We start from the raw sequence: 27,014 nt of genomic DNA, 5'->3' as shown, positions 1-27,014 counted from the left end.
GTGGAGAGCAAACCTCCCACTCGGAGGCTTAGCTGCAGCCCAGTGCTCGCCTAAGTGTTTGAAAATCCTACCGAGTGGAGAGCAAACCTCCCACTCGGAGGCTTAGCTGCAGCCCAGTGCTTGCCTAAGTATATAAAAATCCTACCGAGTGGAGAGCAAACCTCCCACTCGGGGGCTTAGCTGCAGTCCAAGTACTCGCCTAAGTATATAAAAATCCTACCGAGTGGAGAGCAAACCTCCCACTCGGGGGCTTAGCTGCAGTCCAAGTACTCGCCTAAGTATATAAAAATCCTGCCGAGTGGAGAGCAAACCTCCCACTCGGGGGCTTAGCCGCAGTCCAAGTACTCGCCTAAGTATTTGAAAATCCTACCGAGTGGTGAGCCAGACTCCCACTCGGAGGCTTAGCTGCAGCCCAGTGCTCGCCTAAGTGTTCAAAATGACTGTTACCTTTTCACAAGATGCGAATCCACAAGGACGGCAAGATGCGAATCAACTGTTACCTTTTCCTTCGGAGCTGCACCACAAATACGAAGTTATTTCGAGTGAAGGTCAAGTTCCACTCAGCAGATAATTCCCGAAGATATTCAACGATAAATCAAGTTTGGATAAAACCCAAAGGTCTAAGACCTCAGATCAAAGTACTCGAGCCCTCGGCTCGATAGAGTTTAACGGTTACATAATCCACTCGGCATTCCGAGGCAAATTTAAAGTGAAGCATAAAAGTTTTTCATTCCTCAAGCGGAGGACTGGAAGGGGCGACGAACTCGTCCAAGTCGATCCCGTCTGCAATACGAGTAGCAGCAGCAATGAAAGTCTCCATGAAGTCTTGAAAGCTGTGCTTCCTAGTATTGGCAACTTGGATGGCGGCCAGCTTTTCTTCTCGCGCCTCCTTGCAATGGACGCGGACCAGAGACAGAGCAACATCAGCACCACATCTAGCAGAAGATTTCTTCCATTCCGCCACTCGACCCGGGACTTCATCCAGTCGAACCATCAGGGACTCGAGGTCGTTCTGAAGCGTCGTTCCAGGCCAGAGTGATGTGTCGATCCGCGACATCGCAACCTTCAGCCGAGCAAGATAGTCAACAACGCTGGTAACACGAGACTCCAGTCGGAGCACGTTCATGGCAGCCTCGTCCTTCACGAGAGAATTGGCAGGATCCAAGCCTGGCTCCACTCGACTGGTTTCCTCTTCGAAGCTCTGGCAGAATTCTGCAAACACGATTCAAGAATAAGACAGTGGCCTTACGCGGGCTTGGTAACTGCAAGACAGCCGGGTCGGAATAATTACCTTCGAGCATGATGAACAGCTTCTTGGCGAGTCCATCGAGATAAGCCTCCAGATCGTTTACCTTCCCCGCCAGCTCACCCGCCTGGTCGTGCAGAACCATCTTGTCTTTCTTCAGTCGGCTGACCTCTCGATTAGCTGTCTCGAGAGCAATTTTCAGTTTGGAGTTCTCCTGTTCAAGAGTTCCGACCGAAGCCAATTTCTCTTCTGCAAGCTTCATTTTGCTCGAGGCCTCCTTCTGTGCTTCGGCAAGATCTTGATCCTTCTTCTTCAGAGCTTCCTCCAGTTCATCTACAGAACGTCGAGTGAACTCAACATCAAGAATGAGCAAGAAAGGGAAGTCACTCGTCAAGAATGAGAAACCTCGCCAGCCATACCTTTTGCTTCGTCTCGCGCCTTCTGCAGGTTCTGTTGAGCGAGCTTCAAGTCAAGGTCGAGCTGGATCTATTTGTTCTCCAACTCAGTGTAGAGAGGCACAAGTTCACAGGATTTCTGCAAAAGTCAGTCAACAGAGGTCCAAGATAAGTTGCTCCCGAGTAACCAAGAGACAATGATGACGTTTCTAAGACTACAGCTGAATCAAAAACATTCAACAGTAGTCTCGGGGACTACACCCAGTGGGTGCACTCAGCGTGCCCCCACTGGTTTTGAAAAAAAAATCGACTGCCCGCAGTCGACCGGATATAGTTTCATTCGACATGGCCTGGCCAGACCGAGTGAAGGAGTAAAACTACAGCAACGCAATATAAAGACTACAGTCGACTGCCAACAGTCCACCGTAGTCTCGGGGACTACACCCAGTGGGTGCACTCAGCGTGCCCCCACTCGACCAAAAAACTTAACAGAAACACCCAGTGGGTGTACAGATTTAAAATATCTTCGGAAAAGAGATTCTTCAGACAGCATACCCTAACAGAACAAGCAGTGAATTGACTGACCTGGACGTTACTCTGAAGAGCTGAACTCGCGTCATAAGCCGCTTGGCTGGCTTCTCGAACCACCTTGACCTGCTCCATCATGATGCCTGCCTGGCGTATAGCTTCCTTAGCTGCACCCACTTGGTCCTCAGGGACGTGGTGTGTGGCGAAGAGCGAAGGCAGATTTACGGTCGACGTCGAGGGCCGCGCACTCGCCAGAGGATTGGCGAAAGTCACAGAAGCCCGGGTGGTATCGCCACCGTCTCGAGCTACGGCCTCAGGCGCCGGAGTGGATTGTGGAGTCTCGCCAGCTGACGCTTTCCTGTTCTGCCTCACTCTCAGCGGCGCTTTGTCTTTGTCGTCAGGAAGGCTAATAACATGAGGAGGAGCTACGAGAAAAATTCAATCAACCAGAGTTATAAGAAATCGTCAGTCGATTCAAGGCAGAACATCAGTAATCATACCAGGGTTGGAAGTAACGGCATCTTCCATCTCTTGATCATCGTCCTTGGCGGAGATCTCAGAAGTAGCAGCACTGCAAATTTTGAAAGACCGTCAGTCGGCTCAGTGGATCGACCAAGGATCCGTCCACGGTCGACAAAGGAGAACAAGTTCTATCATTACCCAGAAATGGTGGGGACAGTCATCCTCATCTTGGGCAGAGCCTTGGGTGGCTTGGACGGCGCCGCGCGGGGGTGCTTGGGAGCTTTTTCAGTCGGCGCTGGAGAAGAGGTCCGAGGGCGCTTCGACGACTGCCCAACGGGAGCAGTCGCCTTACCACGTTCCCGCGCAGGGTCGTGTGTATGCTTGGATCGCCTTTCTGAGCGGGGAGGTCCAGCTTCCTCCTCCTCCTCCTCTTCGCTGGAGTCGACGCCATCGTCTCCCTCTCCTTCGCCGTCAGACTCCCACTCCCCCTGTTCATCTCCGCTTTCGCCTCCGCTCGCCTCCCCTTCCTCGGCCTGCCCCTGTGCTCCGTTGGGTGTCGAGTACATCTCTGTAGTTGCCTGGAGAATAGCAGACAAGTCGAAAGTCAGTCGACCAATTCAAAGAGAGAAAATGAAGAAAGCAAGATCTCAATCGGGAACACAAGGTCAGACCTGGTCCACGTCGTATGTACTATCAAGCGGGACAACCCTCCTGGCTCCTCGGGGGTTGTCTTTGTTCCCTGTGATGCTCGACAGCCACCCTTCCAGCATCTCGTTGGTGACCTCCTCTGGGTGAACCCGAGTGGTGTCGTCGAGACCCGAGTACAGCCACATAGGGTGGTCACGAGCCTGAAGCGGTTGGATGCGCCTCCAAAGGAAGACCTCCAGCAAGTCCATGCCGGTCACGCCATCTCGGACAAGCTGAACCACTCGACCAACCAGCACCTTGACTTGCGCCTTTTCCTCCGGCAGCACTTTCAGAGAGGCAGGCTTTTGAGCTCGGTCCAGAGAGAAAGGGGGAAGACCAGTCGACTGCCCTGGGGTCACCTGGTCTTGGCAATAAAACCAGGTCGACTGCCAACCATGGACCGACTCGGGAAAAGTGATAGACGGAAAAGAACTTTTACCCCTCATCTGGATTGCCAGGCCCCCGCATAGCTGGATCACTTGCGTCCGTTCGTCACTCGACTTGGCTTTCTTTACCGATTGGGAATGGCAAGTGAAGATGTGTTTAAAGAGTCCCCAATGAGGGCGGCAACCCAAGAAACTTTCGCACAAGGAAACGAAAGCCGCAAGATACACGATGGAATTGGGAGTGAAATGATGGAGCTGCGCTCCGAAGAAGTTCAAAAAGCTCCGGAAAAAAGGATGAGGAGGTAGAGAAAATCCGCGATCGATATGGGTGGCGAGGAGGACGCACTCACCGTCACGAGGTTGGGGTTCGACTTCTCCCCCCGGGAGACGCGCAGCTTCATGGGGAATGACTCCCCCCTCGACCATGTCGTCAAGATCTTCCTGCCGAATCACCGAGGGCATCCAGTCGCCCTGGATCCAATCCCTGGGCAGAGCAGTCCTCGAGGAAGATCCGCCCCGAGCGGACTTCTTCCCCTTCCCCTGCACCGCCGCCTTCTTCGTGCGCTCCAAAGCCGACGTCTTGTCCTTCACCATCGTCGCCGGCGAGGCTCGAACGGACCTACAGCGCTAGGGTGGGTGCGAGGGTGGCAGAGGACCTTGCGGGGGGAGAAGGAAAGGCGAGAGCACACTGTTGGGGAGCCCCGAGCCGGCAACTTATAAGGAGCCGCTTCCGAGTGGCTGACCGGTAGGCCCAGGCGATCCCGTCAAATCCCGCAACAGGCGCACGCGCGGTATGTGGCGAAAAAGGTGGCACGGAGATCGAGGAGCTTCCATCCTATCCCATCCGATTACTTCGGCCGCCCCCGTCCCGCTCGCTTCCCAAAATTCAAATCCCGCAAAATCCGCGGGCTGCAGAACAACTCATCAAACTGAAGAGCCCGCTCGTGCCGGCACTCGGTACTCCACAAGTAAGGAAATTCACTCGACGAGAGACCAAGAATGGATCAAGGTGACCGAAAGAAGTTGACAACATCATCCGTGACGATTGATCCAGTACAAGACATTCGTATAACGCTAAGAACCAGTCAGAAGGACCCCCAACTCCTTCCCCACTCGAACCTCGATCCATTCGGGGGCTAATGATGAAGCTATGTACCTAGGGTAGGGGCATGGACCTGTCCTAAGAGCCCTACCCAAGGACATCCCTGGGAGAAGTCACCTTTCAATCGACTTGAAGGTATTCCACTCGACGGATTCAAGACACTCGACCAGGAAGCTACCACTCGACTACGAAGCCAACCACTTGACTGACAGGAGATCTAAAGTCACTCCACAAGCAAACGGTCGGCCATTAAGTAGCCTTTATAGTCATCATAGCACTTTAATAGGGACGTTACCAGTAACGCCCAGTCTTAATGTATTTTAACCCTGCATTACTGAGGACCGGAGGGGTCTGGCGAACTCTATATAAGCCACCCCCTCCTCAGTAGCGGGGGTTGGCACCCCTGTAATTCATACACACATAATCCAGTCGACCGCCTCCGGGCACCGAGACGTAGGGCTGTTACTTCCTCCGCGAAGGGCCTGAACTCGTACATCCTGGTGTATTTACAACTTCTCCATAGCTGAGATCTAGCCTCTCCATACATACCCCCTACCTCACTGTCAGAGTTAGAACCACGACAGCAGGGCCACGCGCCCCTCCCCCTAGTCCGAATAGGACAAGGAGAGAGGGGGCCGGCGCCCCCCTTCTCTCTCTCTCTCTCTCTTTTTCCACCTCGCGAATCCTATTCCAACTAGGATTGGGGGAGAAGTCCTACTCCCGGAGGGAGTAGGACTCCTCCTGGCGCGCCCTATGATGGCCGGCCGGCCTCCCCCTCTTGAGCCTTTATATACGGAGGCAGGGGCACCCCAGAGGAACACAAGTTGATCCACGTGATCATATTCTTAGCCGTGTGCGATGCCCCCTTCCACCATAGTCCTCGATAATATTGTAGCGGTGCTTAGGCGAAGCCCTGCTGCAGTAGTACATCAAGATCGTCACCACGCCGTCGTGCTGACGGAACTCTTCCCCGACACTTTGCTGGATCGGAGTCCGAGGATCGTCATCGAGCTGAACGTGTGCTAGAACTCGGAGGTGCCGTAGTTTCGGTGCTTGATCGGTCGGGCCGTGGAGACGTACGACTACATCAACCAAACGCTTCCGTTGTCGATCTACAAGGTACGTAGATCATACTCCCCCCCTCGTTGCTATGCATCACCATGATCTTGCGTGAGCGTAGAATTTTTTTGAAATTACTACGAAACCCAACACATATTGCACGTTCTTCAGCCGCACGATCTTCCCCAAAGTAAACTTCAAATCGACCGTGCCAACACCATGAACAGAAGCACTTGAACCGTTGCCCATCAGCACGGTTGAAGTCCCTACGGTCTGATAAGACGAAAACATGGAAATATCACCGCATACATGCACATTAGCACCCGTGTCAATCAACCAGTCAGGAGAATGACATACTGAAAGAATAGTGGGAAATATACCATACCCAGCATCCTTCATATCAGTGTCTCCAATGACAACATTAGCGGTCTTGCCGCTTTTCCCAGGATGACGCTTGTCATAGCGATTAGGGCAACTAGGAGCCCAATGATCAGGATCCCCACACACATGACAAGCACCTTTCTTCTTGCCATTCTTCTTCTTGAAGTTTGTGTGTTTCACAGCCTTGTTCTTCCTATCAAACTTTGCTTTTCCATCAAACTTGCCCTTGTTCTTGAACTTGTGGGGCTAGAAGTTCTGCTTCTGTACCACATTGGCACTAGATCCTCCCTCAATACCTCGAGCACGTGTGTCCTTTGCTCTCGCCTTTTCTTCCACGTCAAGAGTGCCAATGAGATCCGGGACGGAAAACTCCTACCTCTTATGCTTCAGCAAGGTAGCAAAGTTCCTCCATGAAGGGGGAAGCTTAGTGATGATACCTCCGGCAACAAACTTGTCTGGTAGCATACAACTGAAGTGCTCAAGTTCTCTAGCAAATGACTGTATCTCATGAGCTTGTTCAACCACGGAGCGCTCTTCAGTCATCCTGTAATCATAGAATTGCTCCATGATGTACAGCTCAGTGCCAGCATCCGAGACCCCAAACTTGGCCTCGAGTGCATCCCACATATCTTTTCCATTATCAATTGACGCATAAGCATCAACTATGTTCTCACCAAGAACACTCAAGAGAGCAGCCTTAAACAGAGTATCCATTTTCTGAAAAGCTTGTGCCTGTTGAGCATCAAGCTCTCCTTCAGGTTTGCCAAGAGTGGCGTCATAGCAACTCATGGTTTGAAACCATAAGACTGCTCTCACGCGCCACCTCTTATAGTGGATACCCTCAAACATAGGAGGTCTCATGGAAGCAGCAAAACCACTTGGGGTAAATTGCCTATCATAAGGTTTTTGGATTGTTGGAAATATGAGCAATTTACCAAATGATTTTATTAACAGAAATACTAGATAAAGCATGACTAATATAGTAGAGATAAAACAAGTCATGCGTTCTGACAGAGAGAAGGTAAATAGCTTCTTCATATATGAACCGTAGCCTATCATATCTAAAGCAGACGGTATAGCAAGTAGCATATATGAAGTAGAACCTATCATGTGTAGGACAAGGACTAACAAGGAACTGTGGCAGAACCTTTAACAAGAAAGACAAGAACACGTACGGGACAGCAGTAGCAGAAGCGCTGGACTTGGGGTCGGTGTCCTCGCCTGCCATGTCGTCGAGGAGGTCATGGACGTCGGGGAAGAAGTCGTCGTCGGGGAAGTAGTCGTCAGCGACCGGATCATCCGTGATGAAGCAGCCAGTAGTCGCGCTGAGCGCTCCCCAAAAACCTTATCACCCTTCTCCCGTACAGGACTCAAAAGTTGCGGTTTCGGAGGCCTACTGTCCCGACCTACGGTGCACGCCGCAAGATGGGATGGGGAAGAACATAGCAGCAGCGCAGTGATCGAAACTTTGTGGCGAGAGGAAGATGAGCTTCTGTTGTGTCTCTCTGGAGAGGAGCGACCTCTCTTATATAGGCACAGGAGAAGGACGCGAAGAGGCTGCGGCAGGAGGTGAAGCCCCGAAGGGAGACGAAGCGAACAGGCAGCGGCCGAAGAGGCGCGCCATTCGAATTCAGTGTCCACTACAGAAAATGTTTCAACTCCCACATGACCTTTCGTATACCCGTCGTGCGTGGCAAAAATTTAGATATTGGCTCGGCTCATTCCCGCAACCCGCGGCGTGTCGTGATGAGGCGTGGCGTGGCGAGGCGGGCGGCGGAGGAGGAGCGCGTGTGGATATCCCTCTTGTTCTCATGCTCGTACAAGTGGGGAAAGAACCTCCCTTATAAGGAGGTCCAACTCCCACTAAACTAGCAATGTGGGACTAAACTTTAGTAGTATCCCTTGCCTTGCACAAATGGGCTAAGTGGGCCTCTAGGATTTATTAGGAATTTCTGAAATAGTTATTAGGCTGCCCAAAATAAACTAAATTCCAGCAAAAACTAGTTGGACTATAGTTTTCCATCCAGTATAAGAAGGGAGTGGAAAACATTGTTGCTGATGCACTTTCTAGAGTGGCCCATTTGTTTCCTATACAAGCAATATCCTCCAGTAGACCACTTTGGATCCAATAGGTACTGAATTCCTATACAGTAGATCCTGCTGCTCAGTTGATGCTGCAGAAACTAGCAGTAGACAACAATGCTTGCCCTGGTTTCATGTTGCAAGATCGACTTGTTAAACATGAGGACAAGATTTGGATTGGAGCTAATGCAGGTTTGCAAACCAAGCTCATCCAGGCTTTCCACTCCACTCATGTGGGAGGTCACTCTGGTATACTGCCTACTTATCACAGAGTCAAGCAATTGTTTTGTTGGACTGGGATGAAAACAGATGTGGAGAACTTCGTCAAGCAGTGTAACACTTGTCAGCAAGCTAAACATGAACTATGCAAAACACCAAGACTGTTGCAACCTCTACCTTTGCCAGATAGCCCTTGGCAAGCTATTAGCATGGATTTTGTTGAAGGATTGCCCAAATCAGAAGTTTTTAGTGTTATTCTGGTGGTTGTGGATCGTTTTACTAAAGTGGGTCATTTTATTCCACTTAAATACCCATTTACAGCAACATCAGTGGCCAAGGCATTCCTCAATAATATTGTCAAACTGCATGGACTGCCTCTTTCCATTGTGTCAGACCGAGACAAGATCTTTACCAGTGCGTTTTGGAAGGATTTGTTTAGAGTGTGGGGCACTGAACTGCAGATGAGTACTGCGTATCACCCCCAAACAGATGGCCAGAAGGAGCATGTGAATCAGTGCCTTGAAATGTATTTACGATGTGCAGTACATGATTTTCTAGCTAAATGGGCTGCCTGGCTTCCTCAAGCAGAATTTTGGTATAATTCTTCGTATCACTCTTCCCTGGGCTGCACTCCTTACAAAGCCTTGTATGGACATGAGCTGAATGTGGGGCAACTGGCAGGACACCCCACCTCTCTAAATCCTGATGTGCAGACTTGGTTGTCATCTCATATTCAACATACAACAACTTTGAAAGACCATCTGGCCAGAGCTCAGTGCAAGTATAAACATTTTGCTGACAAGAAACGATCTATCGTCAGTTTGCGGTGGGAGAGATGGTCTACTTGCATTTGCAACCCTATGCTCAATCGTCAGTGGTAAATCGACCTTGTCCTAAATTAGCACTCAAGTATTTTGGGCCGTTCAAAGTGCTCGACAAGATTGGCTATGCAACATACCGTTTGGAGTACCACGGGGCAGTTTGATCCATCCAGTTTTTCATGTCTCTCAGCTCAAGGCTCACATTCCAGACCATACTCCAGTGTTCACAACTCTACATGTTCCCCTTGATTTGTCAGTGCCTTGAGTGATACCCGAAGAGATTCTGGATCGCCGGCTAGTTAAAAAAGGGAATGCCTCCCATCTACAAATTTTGGTGAAGTGGACTTCCATTCCTGCATCATCAGCGACTTGGGAGGACTACCAGGTGCTCAAGAATCGTTTTCCAGATGCACCAGCATGGTGGCGCGTTGGTTCTTCAAGGGGAGGTATTGTCAGTCCTCACGCATTGTCGATGGTAGCCTTGCCTCGAGGAAGACGCAAAGGGAGCAAATCGAAGGCGTAAAGAAGCCGTGGGAAGATTCAAAGGAAGCAATGGGCCGTAGGTGGCTATAAGGAAAGTATGTAGTGGGCCAATGGGCTGTGCATACGAGTCATGTAACCTGTAGTTTATAAGCAGGGTCCCAGAGAGGAAAACGCATGGAAAAGATTGTAGCGAATTCTGGCCTTTCATTCTGCTATCTTATCCTCTGCTCTCTTCTACCTCTGTCCCCTGCTCCTCTCCAATTTGAATCCCACTCGATGTATCTACCTTAGCTCGTCGCCGGCAATACCCCGCCAGCCTGGTGGTGACACGTTACAATCACTTATTCATCCGAGGAGGTAAAGCAGGCTCTATTTCAAATATTTTCGAGCAAAGGTCCATGTTCGACAAAAATATTCATATAATTGTAAAATGCTCGTGTTTTTTCTAATCACTAATTCAAAAATCCTCATGACTTAAACCAATATCAATGAATTGTGAAATTAAAACAGAAAAAACAAAAAACACAGAAATAAAATATCAGTAAAAGACCTGAATAAAAATAAGAAAGAAAACAAAAAAAGTGAGAACAAGAACAGAATCAATTAAAACACACAGGAATTATTGGAGAAGGAAAAGAAGGAGAACCATTAGATGTCCGGCCCATTGTACCGCTGCCTTCTGTGGTTAAGCTACTATCCATTGAATCTCCTATTCTTCACTTGTGGTGAAAGAATAAAGAGGATTTTTTAGTAGAACATCACGCTTTATTTCAAACAATAATGTTTAATGTGAGAACCATAATAGAGTGCAAATGCTAGGTCTCACTTATTACCGGATACGGGACACAGTCCGCCTATAGTGTATTCCGTAGTGGGCTGGCTCAACAACGTTTCTCAACTGGCTTTGCGAACCTCCTCACTTTTGTGGAGGATATACACCGCTTCGTGTGAAAACACACTTGGTCTCGCAAATGCGCCCTCTTGTTGCTACTTGCTACTAATGGGCGGACATAAGCCACAGATTTGGTTTTCTCCTTTGTTTTTCCAATCGACCATTTCTGTTTTGTTCATATTCCTAATATTTTCCAAATATATATTTTTTGAACTTAAATTTACGTACTTTTTAAAACATTAAATTTGAAAAATGTTAACAAACTAAAAAAACTGTTAGCATAATTTTAAAAATGTTGAAACATTCAAAAAATGTTTTTCGTATTCTAAACCTTTTCAGGCGTTACAAGAAATGCACATGGCATTTAAAAATATCTATACGACATAAGAAATGTTTGTATAATTCGTAAAAATGCTTATCCCATTCAAAAAAATATATGTTACATTTTTTTACAAATCACATCCTTGAAAAATATGCTAGTGATATTCTAAAAAATTGTTTAGATCATATAAAAAATGTTTACATTGTTTTAGAAAATGTTTTGTATCACTCAAAAAAATGATTCACCATGTATGGGAAAAATCTTTAGCACATATTCAAAAACACGTGTTTGAAAATGAACGTTAATCATGTATTTGAACAGTATTAAACATGCATAATTTTTTTTCATATGTATACAAAAAATGTAATATGTGTATGAAAGAAAGTTGACATCATACCATATATTTTTGTCAAAAAATTAATCATGTATTTAGAAAACATGTATAAAAAATGTTTCATATCTATACAAATACTGTACAATGTGTATTAAAAAACTAGACATCAAAAGATATGTTTAAAAAATGTGTATCATGTTTACAAAAAATTAAATGTATATGACAAAATGTTTTATATATATACAAAAAATGTACAGTGTGTATGAATAAATATGGATCAAAACATATTAAAAAAATTAATTACGTATTTCAAATTCTTACATGTATAAAAATAAATGGTCCTGATGTATACAAGAATGTACGCTGAGTATGAGAGAAAGTTGACAAGTGTAGAAAAAATAGGAAAAAAAAACCTGTAACCTGAAGCAAACTGGTAAAGAAACACAGAAAACCAAAGCCCACAAGAAAACCTCGAAAACCAATGCCGAAAACTAGAGTAAAATAAAAATAAATAACTGAGAACTCAAAAGAAACCACTGAAAAAAACACAAAGGAAAAGAAAAGCACAAAAACTGGAAAACCCAATTGAGAATAAAAACATGGCTTGGCAGCTTCCCAAAACCAGTGTGGGAGCTCCCAGGAACCTTTCGAAAATCGCCCGTTCGTGAGATTGTTGTAGGAGTGATAGAACCCTGGCGACCGCTTTGAGTCGGCTCGGGAACCTTCGATGAGTGGTTTTAGTAACTTTGTGTCCTGTGTTAAGAAGGTTCTGTATAATTTGTTTCTATCGGTAGTCTTCTTGGATTTTGTGTGTTAGTTTTCTTTTCATTTTTCAAATATGTGTCAATGTTTTCCAAATATGCGCTGAACAATTTACGCTTATAGGTTTAACATTTTTCTGATACACGTTGAACATATTCTAAGGGATTTCTATTTTCATGCCCCTCATTGCTTAGTACTCCTCAGTTTTAACCATGCTCATTTGCAGTCCTCACTTCCCCCTCTACTGCGTGGCCCACCCTTACAAAACCCCAAACGGGGGTTTATCGTCAGGTCAAAGTCTTCGACTGTTATCTGACGCGGTTTACTAGCGCGTGGGACACCCCTTGTCTGTGGCAGCACGGGCGTAGGTGGGCTTAGTTACTAACGTGTAGGACACCCCCTACAGGCCCATCTGTCAGTGGCAGCATGGTCGTACGTGGACCAAGTTGCTGACGCATTGGATGCCCCCTGCGGGTCCATCTATCAGACACAACGGTTGTACGTGGGCTAAGTTGCTCACACGTTGGACACCCCCTGCGGGTCCATCTGTCAGCGGCAGCGCGGTTGTACGTGGGCTAAGTTGTTGATGCGTGGGACACCCCCTGCGGGTCCATCTGCCAGCGGCAGCGCGGTTGTACATGGGCTAGTTTATTGACGGGTGGGACACCCCCTGCAGGCCCACATGTCAGCAACATCGCAGTTGTGGGTGGTCCCAGAGCAGAACCAACGATAAAACGGTTGTACATCAGACACAACGGTTGTACGTGGGCTAAGTTGCTCACGCGTTGGACACCCCCTGCGGGTCCATCTGTCAGCGGCAGCGCGGTTGTACGTGGGCTAAGTTGTTGATGCGTGGGACACCCCCTGCGGGTCCATCTGCCAGCGGCAGTGCGGTTGTACATGGGCTAGTTTATTGACAGGTGGGACACCCCCTGCAGGCCCACATGTCAGCAACATCGCAGTTGTGGGTGGTCCCAGAGCAGAACCAACGATAAAAAAGGTGGCTTATTTGTAAGCTAGGAAGGGAACTCGAACTCAAGACCACCCACTTATAGAGTAGCGCAAGCGCCAATTGACCTAGTGTGTACATGTGTTCTGCAACCGTCGATTCAGTATATGTAGTAGGATATACCTCGAGGGCCTGAATGCTTTTTTCCCTAGTATTTGAAATTGCTAGTTTATCATTTTTCACCTGGAACTAATTCATAAAAAGGTGGGTACATGCAAAAGGATTTCCATGTCTGAGACTCTGGTAATTTAAAATAATTTTTCATTTTTCAAATCCCAGAAATGACTTTTTTGTGTAGGAAATGCCTCAAATAATTTTGAAAATTAGGCCCTTTTATTTTTCATAAAAAATAGGTCGCATTGGATGCCCTCTATCGAACTTTAATTTCAAAGTATTAGTGCCATATTCCATCCATTTAGTTGGTTTTTAGTGAATTATCATAAGTTGTCCAAATTTGAACTACAAGTGTGATGTAGTTTAATCTTGAAAATTGAAAAAAATAATTTTATGCTCTAATGTTGGTGGTGGATGAACTTGGTACAACCAAAGTTGAGTTTCCAAATCATTTGGTATGAATGGCCCACATTGCAAGTTTGCCCCCATGTTGGAAAAAATCAAAGAAAATGGAAAAAAGCCTCAAAAATTGAAATGCCTTTGCATTCAGCTATTAGTTCAAGGCATATGCAAATGGAAAACGGCCACATACTTGGCATAGTCCATGATAACATTCCCAAATCTGATGCAGCTATGGGTATTACCATTGTGAACAATGTTGCCTAGGGGTGGGTGTTCGGTATAAACCAAAATTTTGGTTTCTAGCAATCGGTTTATGTTGCAATTCAATTAGCAAAACTAAAAACCGAAATTGATAACTCAAAAAAGCTGACCAAAAAATCTGTTAACAGATTAATTCAGTGCGGTTTCGGTTTATACCGAATGGCCCGTGCATTTACCAATTGCTCAAAATGTAGCAACTGCATCTTCTTATATAGCCAAAAAAATGTTGCCTTCTTTCATTAGCCAAGTGAGGTGGGACTAAAATTCTACTGGTCGGCTACTCGCACGCTCACACACGAGAGCTAACGTCCATGCACAAAGGCCCAATGTCCATAGAAGTGATATCTTGTACATGGGCTAGTGGGCTGTCAGCCTTGGCGCGGGCGAGCTCCACCTAGAGCGCGGAGATTGTCTCAGAAAAAAACCTAGAGCGCGGAGAAAACTGGAGACAGCCGTTCGTTTAACTAGGAAACATGCCCGTGTGTTGCACCGGAAGAAAAAACACTTCACATGTGTCTAATTCAATATTTATGGCTCAAGAACCTCTTCACACCAGCCCACGTTCTTTATGTCTATGTGGCAATCCACTCATGCCGCCGCATATTCTCCTTCTCCCCATCCCTGATTGTGGCCGTGTTGTGAATGTCCATGCTTTGCTAAGAGGAAACTCCAGTTGCCTATATATATTGTGTACATCGACAAAGTACTACCTCCCTCTGATTTATTGGTCCCCTTTGTATTCCGTGCCCCACTTTGACTATAGATTTGACTAACAAAATATAAATAGTAGGTCATAAAACTTATATTGTTGGATTCATATTTAAAAGATTTCAATGATACTATTTTTGTGGTATGTAACTTATTTTTTGTAATTAAATCAAAGGTCAAACTTTGCACAAAATACAAGCGTGACTAATAAGTTCAGACGGAGGTAGTAGTATTGAATTCCAAAACAAAACAAAAATAAATTTATGTGGGAAAGGAATATAGGCAACTCACTGAAGGATACAAAGCGAACCACACGCATGTACGCGCCAAAACACAAGAACAAACCACAGCTAGAAACCTGCAGAAAGGACCTTCAAAGAAACAAAATAATCACACCCTCATGCATACATATAAACCAGTATGGACGTTCCTGTGTTGATATTGTAGGACTAAAATTCATATTGTACATTAATTAGATTGTGCACAACAGATTACATACCTCAATTATATGTGTATAAATATCCTGATTTGCTGGCCTATTGAGCTGGACGGAGGCACCTGGTCGTGGCGAGGCTCTGCCAAAGCTAGCAGTAGCAGGACTCGTCTACCGAGTACATCGCTGAAGGTTGGGCGCACGTACTAATCGAGCCTCGCACTACAATCCACCATGTAGTGTTGACCAATAGCAAGCAAATGTGCAAGAGTCTAGCGTCAACGCTAGGGAGAGGAGGCTTCTCCGTCTTGTTTATAATATCAAACCATGTGTATCACGAATTAATTAGGGTAGGATCCAGGAGGCTTGATTTGCAGAGAATGAACTCACGGCCAGTTAGATCGACGTAAAGGCAGCGATTGCAATTTGAAGAAAAAAAGTGTATGTAGCTGAGAGGAGGAAGGCGAGTCACGTGAGATGGACACAGAATCAGACTGCTACTGTTAATTGTACTTGTACAACCCAAAATCCACCGCCGATGAAGCCATCGGTGAGCAGCATAAGCAGCTTGTAGGGATTGCCTTGTGAGGGTCATGCTTGTATGGGCTGACAGCTATAGGGCTATGCCCCGCACTCCTCTCGCTGAGGGTCTCCTCCGCCATATCACCAAGCGGACCGCCGCCTCGGGGGCCTGGAGCAGCTTGTAGAATAGGACTGCGCTGTCCGCGGCGTGAAACTCCCTTGCACGCCGTCATAGTCCGTGCACCACAGCACTGCCCCTACGTGGTCTCGTCAACTGAGGCCTTCCGAGCGCCACCACCTAAGGACCCGACGCCAAGCTACGTGGCGCGATGACGCCTCGTCGACCAGCCGAGCTGCTCCGTGTTGTCCGCACATTCAAACGCGACGGCAACTGCTGCATCTCCATCATCGAGGTCGTGCATTCCATGCATTACGACCTTAACCATAATGACAACGACTACATCGTCTCTGCTAGGACGGTCTGGCGAAGGAAGACGGAGGTGAGGAGGAGTCGGTTCGTGTTCATGGCGGCGGCGGCGTATATGCATCCATCGTCTCTGCTAGGACGGCCTAGCGAAGGAAGACGGAGGTGAGGAGTCAGTTCGTGTTCATGGCGGCCACGGCGTATATGCATCCATCGTCTCTGCTAGGACGGCCTGGCGAAGGAAGACGGAGGTGAGGAGTCGGTTCGTGTTCATGGCGGCGTCGTGTATACACATCCAGCAGAACATGATCGTACTCGTATTTTTTTTACCATACTCGTGTTCTTTTAATATTAATATAAGGTCAGCCCAGCGGGTGCTGTAAGCGACGAGACTCATGTATTTACTTTTTATATAAGGTCACAACCCAGCCCGTGCGTTTGTCCTGCAGGCCGAGGCCCAAATAACGTCGCAGCAGTCGATTAAAAAACAGACTGCGGATTAATACCACCTCGCATATCTCTTCCTACAAATTGTAAAAGCATATTATATGAAAAGAAAGCGTATTGTAACGGTAAACCCACGGAGTCAATCCATACTTTATTATTACTAGCAAAAGGGCCGTGCGTTGCAACGGGTTAATAAAATTGCGGCGTTCAAATCAATCCATCGAGGACATAAATAAATATCCAAATGAGTATATAAGTAATATATTAATCCAAATCAAATGAAATTGGTGGCTGGCTGCACTTAAGAAATAGTCGTGCTAATATGTGCTGATATTACACATTTAGTAATTGACTACACACAAGCTTAGAGGCCACAATTTATTCTGAAAGCCTTCGTTTAATTTAGCGCGATTGAAACTATCCAGTGCGTAAATACAAACTGTGACTTAATATTTGTTTTTGTTTGGAATTTTCTTTTTAAACATAACAATGCATGCAAGCACAACACAAATTAGAAATTGTTCTTCTGAAATTAATATGGCATGTGAATATGCCGGCAGAATAGATAACCATTTAAACAAGTACCAATATAAGTGAGTTGCCTAGCTTGTACTCTATCATCTGTCTTGAACTATGGTGCAAATAGCCTCTCCAAATATCCTGAAACCAATCATCAGCAATAAAATTTAGAGCCATGATAAAATCATATTTTAAGTTATTACTGTTGGCACTACTACTCGTATCCAATCAGCTTTAGCCAAAAAGTGATATTTGAACCAATCACAGAGCAAAATCAAATATGGGTGTTTCTTGTCATGCAGATAATATTGTAAGAAACTACTATGTATTACTGGTAAAATCCAGTAGCTTACTCAATCAAGTGTTTGCCACTACTTTTATCAGTTTTCATTAATCAAACTGTATAGCGTACAAACCCGACATAAAAAAAGTATTCAAATCTCAAGCAAATATGCTTCACTCTCTCAGTCTTGTACAGACTTCTGAGTAATAGAATAGAACAAACTTGGACAAAAAAGAAGGATGCACTTACTTAATTTGATGTAGCAGCTTCTATAGAGCAGAGGATATGGGAAAACAGGAAGAACTTGAAGAAAAAAATTCAAGTAAGATGCATGTAACAGCAGAAAAGAATTTGTGACCTCAAGCAAATCTATGTCACTCACTCAGTCCCAACTCCTCCGTAAAGATTTCTGATGGACATAATAGAACAAACACCTGTGTTTTGCCACGGAACAATGGCTAGTTGCTAGAATTACTGTTTTTCCCTTCCCTTTCCTTATCTCCCGTTCTCCACTAATAATAAAGTGAAACTTCTTATAAAGCCAAATTGCATAATGTGGCTTTTGAAAGGAAAAAAATGGACTACAACATGAAGTAATGTTTGACACACAACCTGGCAAACAAATAAAGATTAATTTGGTTAGAACTAAGGTCAAATTCTACCTGACTCGGTAATATTATTCTTCATACATAATTATTCTTTTACTCTAAAGTGTTACAACACAACACTTAAGAAATCACTTACACAACAGCAAAAACCATTCATAGTGATAGCAGAAGACCTTCCCTATTAAATATATGTGCACCATGATCATGCACAAACATGCAGAAGAATGGCTATCAGCTTGAGAAACTTCATGTTGTAGATATTCCCACCACTTTGTTGGATTTGCAAAGATGCATCTATATTTAAAAAGATTACAAATTCAAATTACACTTGCTGAAATAAAGTCATTTTCAGAAGATCAAGAAATCCAAGATTTACACAAAGAGAAGTAACATAATTTGATTTATAGGTGAAGAAATTTTGCTTGAACTATCACATTGCATCAGATGATTATACTGTGAGCAAAGTATGTTTGTATACTACTTACAACTGCTTGAACTTTGCTGCCATAGAGAAATGTAAGCAGAGCTAAGCGCACTTACATGTAAACAGAAATTTTCTCTCTGCATCATACACTGTTTTCAGATTGCGGGATGGTTACATCAGATTCCCATCAAAGTTCAAGTAGAAGTAGATAATATTAAATAAAATAGCTTCAGTTCGATCTGTTCCACTCCTTTTGCTAACACTTAAATTTTTTGAAGAACTGTGGCTACCTCTTGTAAACCACACCACTGCAAACCCCAAAAGAGCTCTTGGTTTTTAAGAAAATAATCTGAAGCCAGCATATAATTTGAACTTGAAAAATATTTTTTTACTGAGACAATAGTATTATGTAAATCCGCTAAATCTACGCAGTGTAATTATGTTTCTAGTAATGTGCAGGCAAGAAGTATAATGTTTTCAAAAGTCTATATTAAGGCCAAAAGCTTGCGCACAACTATGTAGACGAAGGGCAAGTAAATAGGCACCGGCAAAAACCTGCGATTTGGTGCTGCAACAACGCCGCGTTGCAGCGGCGGCGGCATGGAAGAGGGGCGAGTCCTCTTAGGATGAGCGGCGAGTCCTCGCTCGATTAGGCGGCTCACATGTTGTCGGAGGCGGCGGCGGCGGCGATCATCTGCGCTCAGAATACTTTCCTCATCCATATGCTCATTTACACAATGTCATCATATAAAAACAAAGCTTGATGATGCATTATACCAGCAAAACATGGACATAAAGAAAGTTGAATCTTGACCAAACATATACTTAAAAACAAAAACTCCAATCAAATACTACTGAAGTTGCTTGTCTATTACCATGAGAACTAAAATACTTCATATTATTCAGTTAGTATGTAAACAAAAAGGATTTTATGATATCTTTCTATGAACTAAACCAACCATAATTCCTTTCTGGGGCTGCATCAAGAAAAGTAAAATACATTGCTTGTGGTAGTAGTGGGTGAACAAGCAGGTCACGAACAGATGGATATTCATTGAATCTTGACACTGAATCAATCACCCCATCTTCTGCGCAGTTCCAAGGGAACTCTGACAACCAAGATTTTATCCCGATTTCCTCAGAACCCTGCACTTTAAATCACGTATCAATACAACAGCTAGGCCAAGAAGCAAACAACCATGAATTCACCTCTATGCTTGTAATGGATAGGCAGAGAGAGGAACATGTAGAACCAGTAGGAACCGCCGCACTGTCGAGGTCCTCGTGCTGCCTATCGATCGGCCCCTGCTCCTAGCTTCGCGTTCTCTTGTTCCCCAACCAAGTACACATCCCCTGTCAGCCCGTCCCCACTCTCGCACAAACGCGGCATGTACGCGCGGCGGCGCCTGACACCGCTCCTTTGCTCAACCTCTCATCACCAAGGGGTGGAGAAGATGCTGACAAACGGAGTTCCGGCGAAGCCAGCAGAACGGCGGCACGGCGATGTCGAGCGCCCCCAGGCGGCGGCGGCGGCGCCCTACTCGAACGCATCAGTAAGATGGGGCGGGGCGGGAGTGGCGGCGCGATGGAGTTCGAGATGGGATTGGGAGGGCGAGTGGCTGGCGGCGGCGGCGGTGCTCTGCCCGAATGCATCGGTAAGATGGGGCGGGGCGGGAGGTGGCGGCGCGCTGGGGCCGGTGCGGGAGGTGTTGCCACGCCGGAGGTCGAGAGGATTGGGAGGGCGAGTGGCTGGTTTTTTCTTTTCTTTTCTTTTCTCATCGGGTTGACTTATTACAACGACTGCGGGTTAAATAACTAAAACAACAGGGACTTTTTAAAAAAAAGGCGCGGCGGTGAACCCGGAGACCCAATCCGTGCTTTATTATTAGGGAGAGATTAGGGATTAGGGATTAGGGATAGACATGGGCACGACTTCACGTCGTTCTGCTATGTACAATTCACTTGTATTTATTTTTTGGAAAAACCCCCATATATTAATTAGAAATAACAAAATTCTTACAATCATTCATTCCAAAGATAGCCACGCAGGATGGAACACTATTACATAAAACACCATCTGACCTACTATCAAAACAAAATTTAACAATCTCATGCACTATCCTATTTGCCTGCCTATCAATCTTCACTATCTTGAAATCCTTAATGAAATTTGAGACACTCATCGCCTCCTTTTTCAGGTCCACAAAAGGAGACCTGTCAAAAGAATCTTTTGCCAGAGAAAAAGCAATAGTCACGCTGTCAGTCTTCAAAATAACAGGACTTTGGAATGCAATACCAATATATAACCCAGCAAGCGCCGCACGAAATTCTGCTTCATCCACACAAGTGCACGACCCGATAAAATCCCATGAGGAAACCAGGACTTCGCCTAGGTGATTCCTGGCAATTATCCCAATGCTGGCAAATCTCATGCTCTCCACAAACCTAGTATCAACGTTTATCTTAATATACCCTTGGTCCGGTGGCTCCCAATTACGATGAGCCTTCGCGATTGGTGTGATGTACCCCGCATTATCAATCACCCCCTTATCTTTGATGCTTAAGTCAACTTGCGCACTGTTTTTGACATTTGTGAAGGATTTCCAGTAATTTCCCACAAAAGCGATAGAAGCACGTAAGGATTCTTTCCTCTTCCCGAAGATCATATCATTTCTGAGAGGCCAAGCTCTCCAAAGCATGAATAAAACTTGATCATGTTTTGGCGACCCTAATTGATCAAGCAGAATAAGCATCCAGTCCGGCCCCGTAAATCTGAAAAGCTCCTCGGCAGGAATAATCCACTCTTCTCTCATAGCGAAACGGAACACACACACCTTTGGACAAGACACAAGGGCATGGAAAGTACTTTCATCCTCCATCCCGCATATAATACACATACCTGACACCGTTTGGTGATGAATAACTCTGTTTACCTGGGTGGCCAAACTGTTAGACGCAGCTCACCAGGCAAAAATTCTTATTTTTTGCGGGACCTTGGCTTTCCAAATAACATCCCACACACTTTTTTTCTTGTCAGGAGCATAACTAGACAATCCTGTCACACGCTTGCCATCCTGAAGGTTTAAAGCCAGTCTATACGCACTTTTAACCGAGAACATGCCATTTTTCTCATAGTACCAAGCAATAAGATCTCCCTCACCTATAGTCTGAATATGTAACCTCTCCTCAGCATCATGGTTATAGAACAGGTGCCTAATTAAATTTTCATCCCATCTTCTTGTTCCGTTTATGAATAATTCAGAGACCCATTTCAGTCTAGTGCGGTTCCTTTTTACTAAAACTCTGAGGCCAGAATTTCTAGGTAGCCAATTATCTCTCCAAATATTAACATTTTTTTCATCGACCACTCTCCATATGACCCCCTTTTTTAGCAGATCCAATCTATGCACAATGCCTTGCCAATTCATGGAGGTAGCCTGCGGGAAAGCAGTATCCAATATGTGACCATTAGGATAATATTTCGCCTTCAAAACCTTAGCACATAAAGAATCTGGATTCACTAGCAACCTCCAAGCCTGTTTAGCCAAGAGAGCTTGATTAAACAATCTAAGATCTCGGAAACCCATGCCTCCCTCTCTTTTAGGTTTTGTGAGTTTATCCCAAGCTAGCCAATGAGTTTTCCTTCTGTCATCTTCGTCCCCCATCAGAAGTTTCTTATAATCTGAGATAACTCATCACATAATGAAGCTGTAAATTTAAAAATACCCATGGCGTACACCGGGAGCGCTTGCAAAACTGCCTTTATTTGATTTTCTTTTATATCACTGGAGACCTATTTTTCAGTTCAGTCTGAAGCTCTTTTTAATGCCTTGTCTTTTGTTGATTGGAACCTACCAACCTTCATTCTGTTGGAAATATGCCCTAGAGGCAATAATAAATTGATTATTATTATATTTCCTTGTTCATGATAATCGTTTATTATCCATGCTAGAATTGTATTGATAGGAAACTCAGATACATGTGTGGATACATAGACAACACCATGTCCCTAGTAAGCCTCTAGTTGACTAGCTCGTTGTGATCAACAGATAGTCATGGTTTCCTGGCTATGGACATTGGATGTCGTTGATAACGGGATCACATCATTAGGAGAATGATGTGATGGACAAGACCCAATCCTAAGCATAGCACAAAGATCGTGTAGTTCGTTTGCTAGAGCTTTGCCAATGTCAAGTATCTCTTCCTTTGACCATGAGATCGTGTAACTCCTGGATACCGTAGGAGTGCTTTGGGTGTATCAAACATCACAACATAACTGGGTGACTATAAAGGTGCACTACAGGTATCTCCGAAAGTATCTATTGTTTTATGCGGATCGAGACTGGGATTTGTCACTCCGTGTAAACGGAGAGGTATCTCTGGGCCCACTCGGTAGGACATCATCATATGCGCAATGTGACCAAGGAGTTGATCACGGGATGATGTGTTACGGAACGAGTAAAGTGACTTGCCGGTAACGAGATTGAACAAGGTATCGGTATACCGACGATCGAATCTCGGGCAAGTAAAATACCGCTAGACAAAGGGAATTGTATACGGGATCGATTGAGTCCTTGACATCGTGGTTCATCCGATGAGATCATCGTGGAACATGTGGGAGCCAACATGGGTATCCAGATCCCGCTGTTGGTTATTGACCGGAGAACGTCTCGGTCATGTCTGCATGTCTCCCGAACCCGTAGGGTCTACACACTTAAGGTTCGATGACGCTAGGGTTATAAAGGAAGCTTGTATGTGGTAACCGAATGTTGTTCGGAGTCCCGGATGAGATCCCGGACGTCACTAGGAGTTCCGGAATGGTCCGGAGGTAAAGATTTATATATAGGAAGTCCTGTTTCGGCCATCGGGACAAGTTTCGGGGTCATCGGTATTGTACCGGGACCACCGGAAGGGTCCCGGGGGCCCACCGGGTGGGGCCACCTGCCCCGGGGGGCCACATGGGCTGTAGGGGGTGCGCCTTGGCCTACATGGGCCAAGGGCACCAGCCCCAAGAGGCCCATGCGCCTAGGGAACCCTAGAGGGAAGAGTCCTCAAGGGGGAAGGCACCTCCGAGGTGCCTTGGGGAGGATGGACTCCTCCCCCCCCTCTTGGCCGCCGCACCAGATGCCATCTGGAGGCTGGCCGCCGCCCCTTGGGGTGGGAAAACCCTAAAGGGGCGCAGCCCCCTTCCCCCCTATATATATTGAGGCATGGGGCTGCCCATAACACGCGATTTGATCTCTGGTTGGTGCAGCCCTGCCCCTCTCCCTCCTCCTCTTCTCCCATGGTGCTTGGCGAAGCCCTGCGGGATTACCACGCTCCTCCACCACCACCACGCCGTTGTGCTGCTGCTGGATGGAGTCTTCCTCAACCTCTCCCTCTCTCCTTGCTGGATCAAGGCGTGGGAGACGTCACCGGGCTGTACGTGTGTTGAACGCGGAGGTGCCGTGCGTTCGGCACTTGATCATCGGTGATCTGAATCACGACGAGTACGACTCCATCAACCCCGTTCACATGAACGCTTCCGCTTAGCGATCTACAAGGGTATGTAGATGCACTCCCTTTCTACTCGTTGCTGGTCTCTCCATAGATAGATCTTGGTGTTACGTAGGAAATTTTTTGAATTTCTGCTACGTTCCCCAACAGTGGCATCATGAGCTAGGTCTATTGCGTAGATTCTTTGCACGAGTAGAACACAAAGTAGTTGTGGGCGTTGATGTTGTTCAATATGCTTACCGTTACTAGTCCAATCTCGTTTCGACGGTATTGTGGGATGAAGCGGCCCGGACCGACCTTACACGTACTCTTACGTGAGACAGGTTCCACCGATTGACATGCACTTGGTGCATAAGGTGGCTAGCGGGTGCCAGTCTCTCCCACTTTAGTCGGAACGGATTCGATGAAAAGGGTCCTTATGAAGGGTAAAAAGCAATTGGCATATCACGTTGTGGTTTTGCGTAGGTAAGAAACGTTCTTGCTAGAACCCATAGCAGCCACGTAAAACATGCAAACAACAATTAGAGGACGTCTAACTTGTTTTTGCAGGGTATGCTATGTGATGTGATATGGCCAAAAGGATGTGATGAATGATATGTGATGTATGAGATTGATCATGTTCTTGTAATAGGATTCACGACTTGCATGTCGATGAGTATGACAACCGGCAGGAGCCATAGGAGTTGTCTTTATTTTTTTGTATGACCTGCGTGTCATTGAAGAACGCCATGTAACTTACTTTACTTTATTGCTAAACGCGTTAGCCATAGAAGTAGAAGTAGTCGTTGGCGTGACAACTTCATGAAGACACGATGATGGAGATCATGATGATGGAGATCATGGTGTCATGCCGGTGACGATGATGATCATGGAGCCCCGAAGATGAAGATCAAAAGGAGCAAAATGATATTGGCCATATCATGTCACTATTTGATTGCATGTGATGTTTATCATGTTTATGCATCTTGTTTGCTTAGAACGACGGTAGTAAATAAGATGATCCCTTACAACAATTTCAAGAAGTGTTCTCCCCTAACTGTGCACCGTTGCTACAGTTCGTCGCTTCTAAGCACCACGTGATGATCGGGTGTGATGGATTCTTACGTTCACATACAACGGGTGTAAGACAGTTTTACACAGCGAAAACACTTAGGGTTAACTTGACGAGCCTAGCATGTGCAGACATGGCCTCGGAACACGGAGACCGAAAGGTCGAGCATGAGTCGTATGGTAGATATGATCAACATGAAGATGTTCACCGATGATGACTAGTCCGTCTCACGTGATGATCGGACACGGCCTAGTTGACTCGGATCATGTAATCACTTAGATGACTAGAGGGATGTCTATCTAAGTGGGAGTTCATAAGATGAACTTAATTATCCTGAACATAGTCAAAAGACCCTTTGCAAATTATGTCGTAGCTCGCGCTATAGTTCTACTGTTTAGATATGTTCCTAGAGAAAATTATAGTTGAAAGTTGATAGTAGCGATTATGCGATCAGTAGAAAGCTTATGTCCTTAATGCACCGCTCAGTATGCTGAACCCCAACGTCGTTTGTCGATGTTGCGAACATCAGACATACACGTTTTGATAACTACGTGATAGTTCAGTTAAATGGTTTAAGTAGAGGCACCAAAGACGTTTTCGAAACGTCGCGGAACATATGAGATGTTTCGAGGGCTGAAATTAGGATTTCAGGCTCGTGCCCACGTCAAGAGGTATGAGACCTCCGACGATTTTCTTACCCTGCAAACTAAGGGAGAAAAGCTCAATCGTTGAGCTTGTGCTCAGATTGTCTGAGTGCAACAATCACTTGAATCGAGTGGGAGTTGATCTTCCAGATGAGATAGTGATGTTTCCCCAAAGTCATTGCCACCAAGCTGCTAGAGCTTCGTGATGAACTATAACATATCAGGGATAGATATGATGATCCTTGAAATATTCGTGATGTTTGACACCGCGAAAGTAGAAATCAAGAAGGAGCATCAATTGTTGATGGTTGGTGAAACCACTAGTTTCAAGAAGGGCAAGGGAACAAAGGGATACTTCATGAAACGGCAAATCAGCTGCTACTCTAGTGAAGAAACCCAAGGTTGAACCCAAACCCGAGACTAAGTGCTTCTGTAATAAAGGGAACAGCCACTGGAGCAGAATTACCCTAGATACTTGGTAGATGAGAAGGCTGGCAAAGTCGATAGAAGTATATTGGATATACATTGTGTTGATGTGTACTTTACTAGTACTCCTAGTAGCACCAGGGTATAAGATACAGGTTCGGTTGATAAGTGTTAGTAACTCGAAATAAAAGCTACGGAATAAACGGAGACTAGCTAAAAGTGAGCTGACGATATGTGTTGGAAGTGTTTCCAAGTTTGATGTGATCTAACATCGCACGCTCCCTCTACCATCAAGATTAGTATTAAACCTGAATAAGTGCTCTTGCACCTAAAGGAATGGTTTATTGAATCTTGATCGTAGTGATACACATTTTCATGCCAAAAGATATAAGATAGTAATGATAGTACCACTTACTTGTGGCACTGCCATGTAAGTCACAATGGTATAAAACGCATGAAGAAGCTCCATGTTGATGGATCTTTGGACTCACTCATTTTTGAAAAGTTTGAGACATGCGAACCATGTCTATTGGTATATATGCATGAAGAAGCTCCATGCAAATGGACCGTTTGAACTCATTTGATTTTGAATCACTTGAGATATGCAAATCATACCACATGGGCAAGATGACTGAAAAGCCTCGTTTTCAGTAAGATGGAACAAGATAGCAACTTGTTGGAAGCAACACATTTTGATGTGTGCAGTCGAATGAGTGCTGAGGCATGCAGTGAATATCATTATGTTCTTACTTCACAGATGATTCGAGTAAATGTTGAGTATATTTACTTGATGAAACACAAGTCTGAATTATTGAATGGTTCAAGTAATTTCAGAGTGAAGTAGCAGATCATTGTGACAAGAGGATAAAATGTCTATGATATGATCATAGAGATGAATATCTGAGTTACGAGTTTTGGCGCACAATTAAGACATTGTGGAAATTGTTTCGTAATTAATACCGCCTGGAACACCATAATGTGATGGTGTGTCCAAACATCATAGTTGCACCCTATTGGATATGGTGCGTACCATGATGTCTCTTATCGAATTACCACTATCGTTCATGGGTTAGGCATTAGAG

This window comes from Triticum dicoccoides, chromosome 3A (assembly GCF_002162155.2).
Source record: "Triticum dicoccoides isolate Atlit2015 ecotype Zavitan chromosome 3A, WEW_v2.0, whole genome shotgun sequence".
NCBI classification, from domain to species: Eukaryota; Viridiplantae; Streptophyta; class Magnoliopsida; order Poales; family Poaceae; genus Triticum; species Triticum dicoccoides.
Note: the sequence above shows the minus strand (reverse complement) of the source record.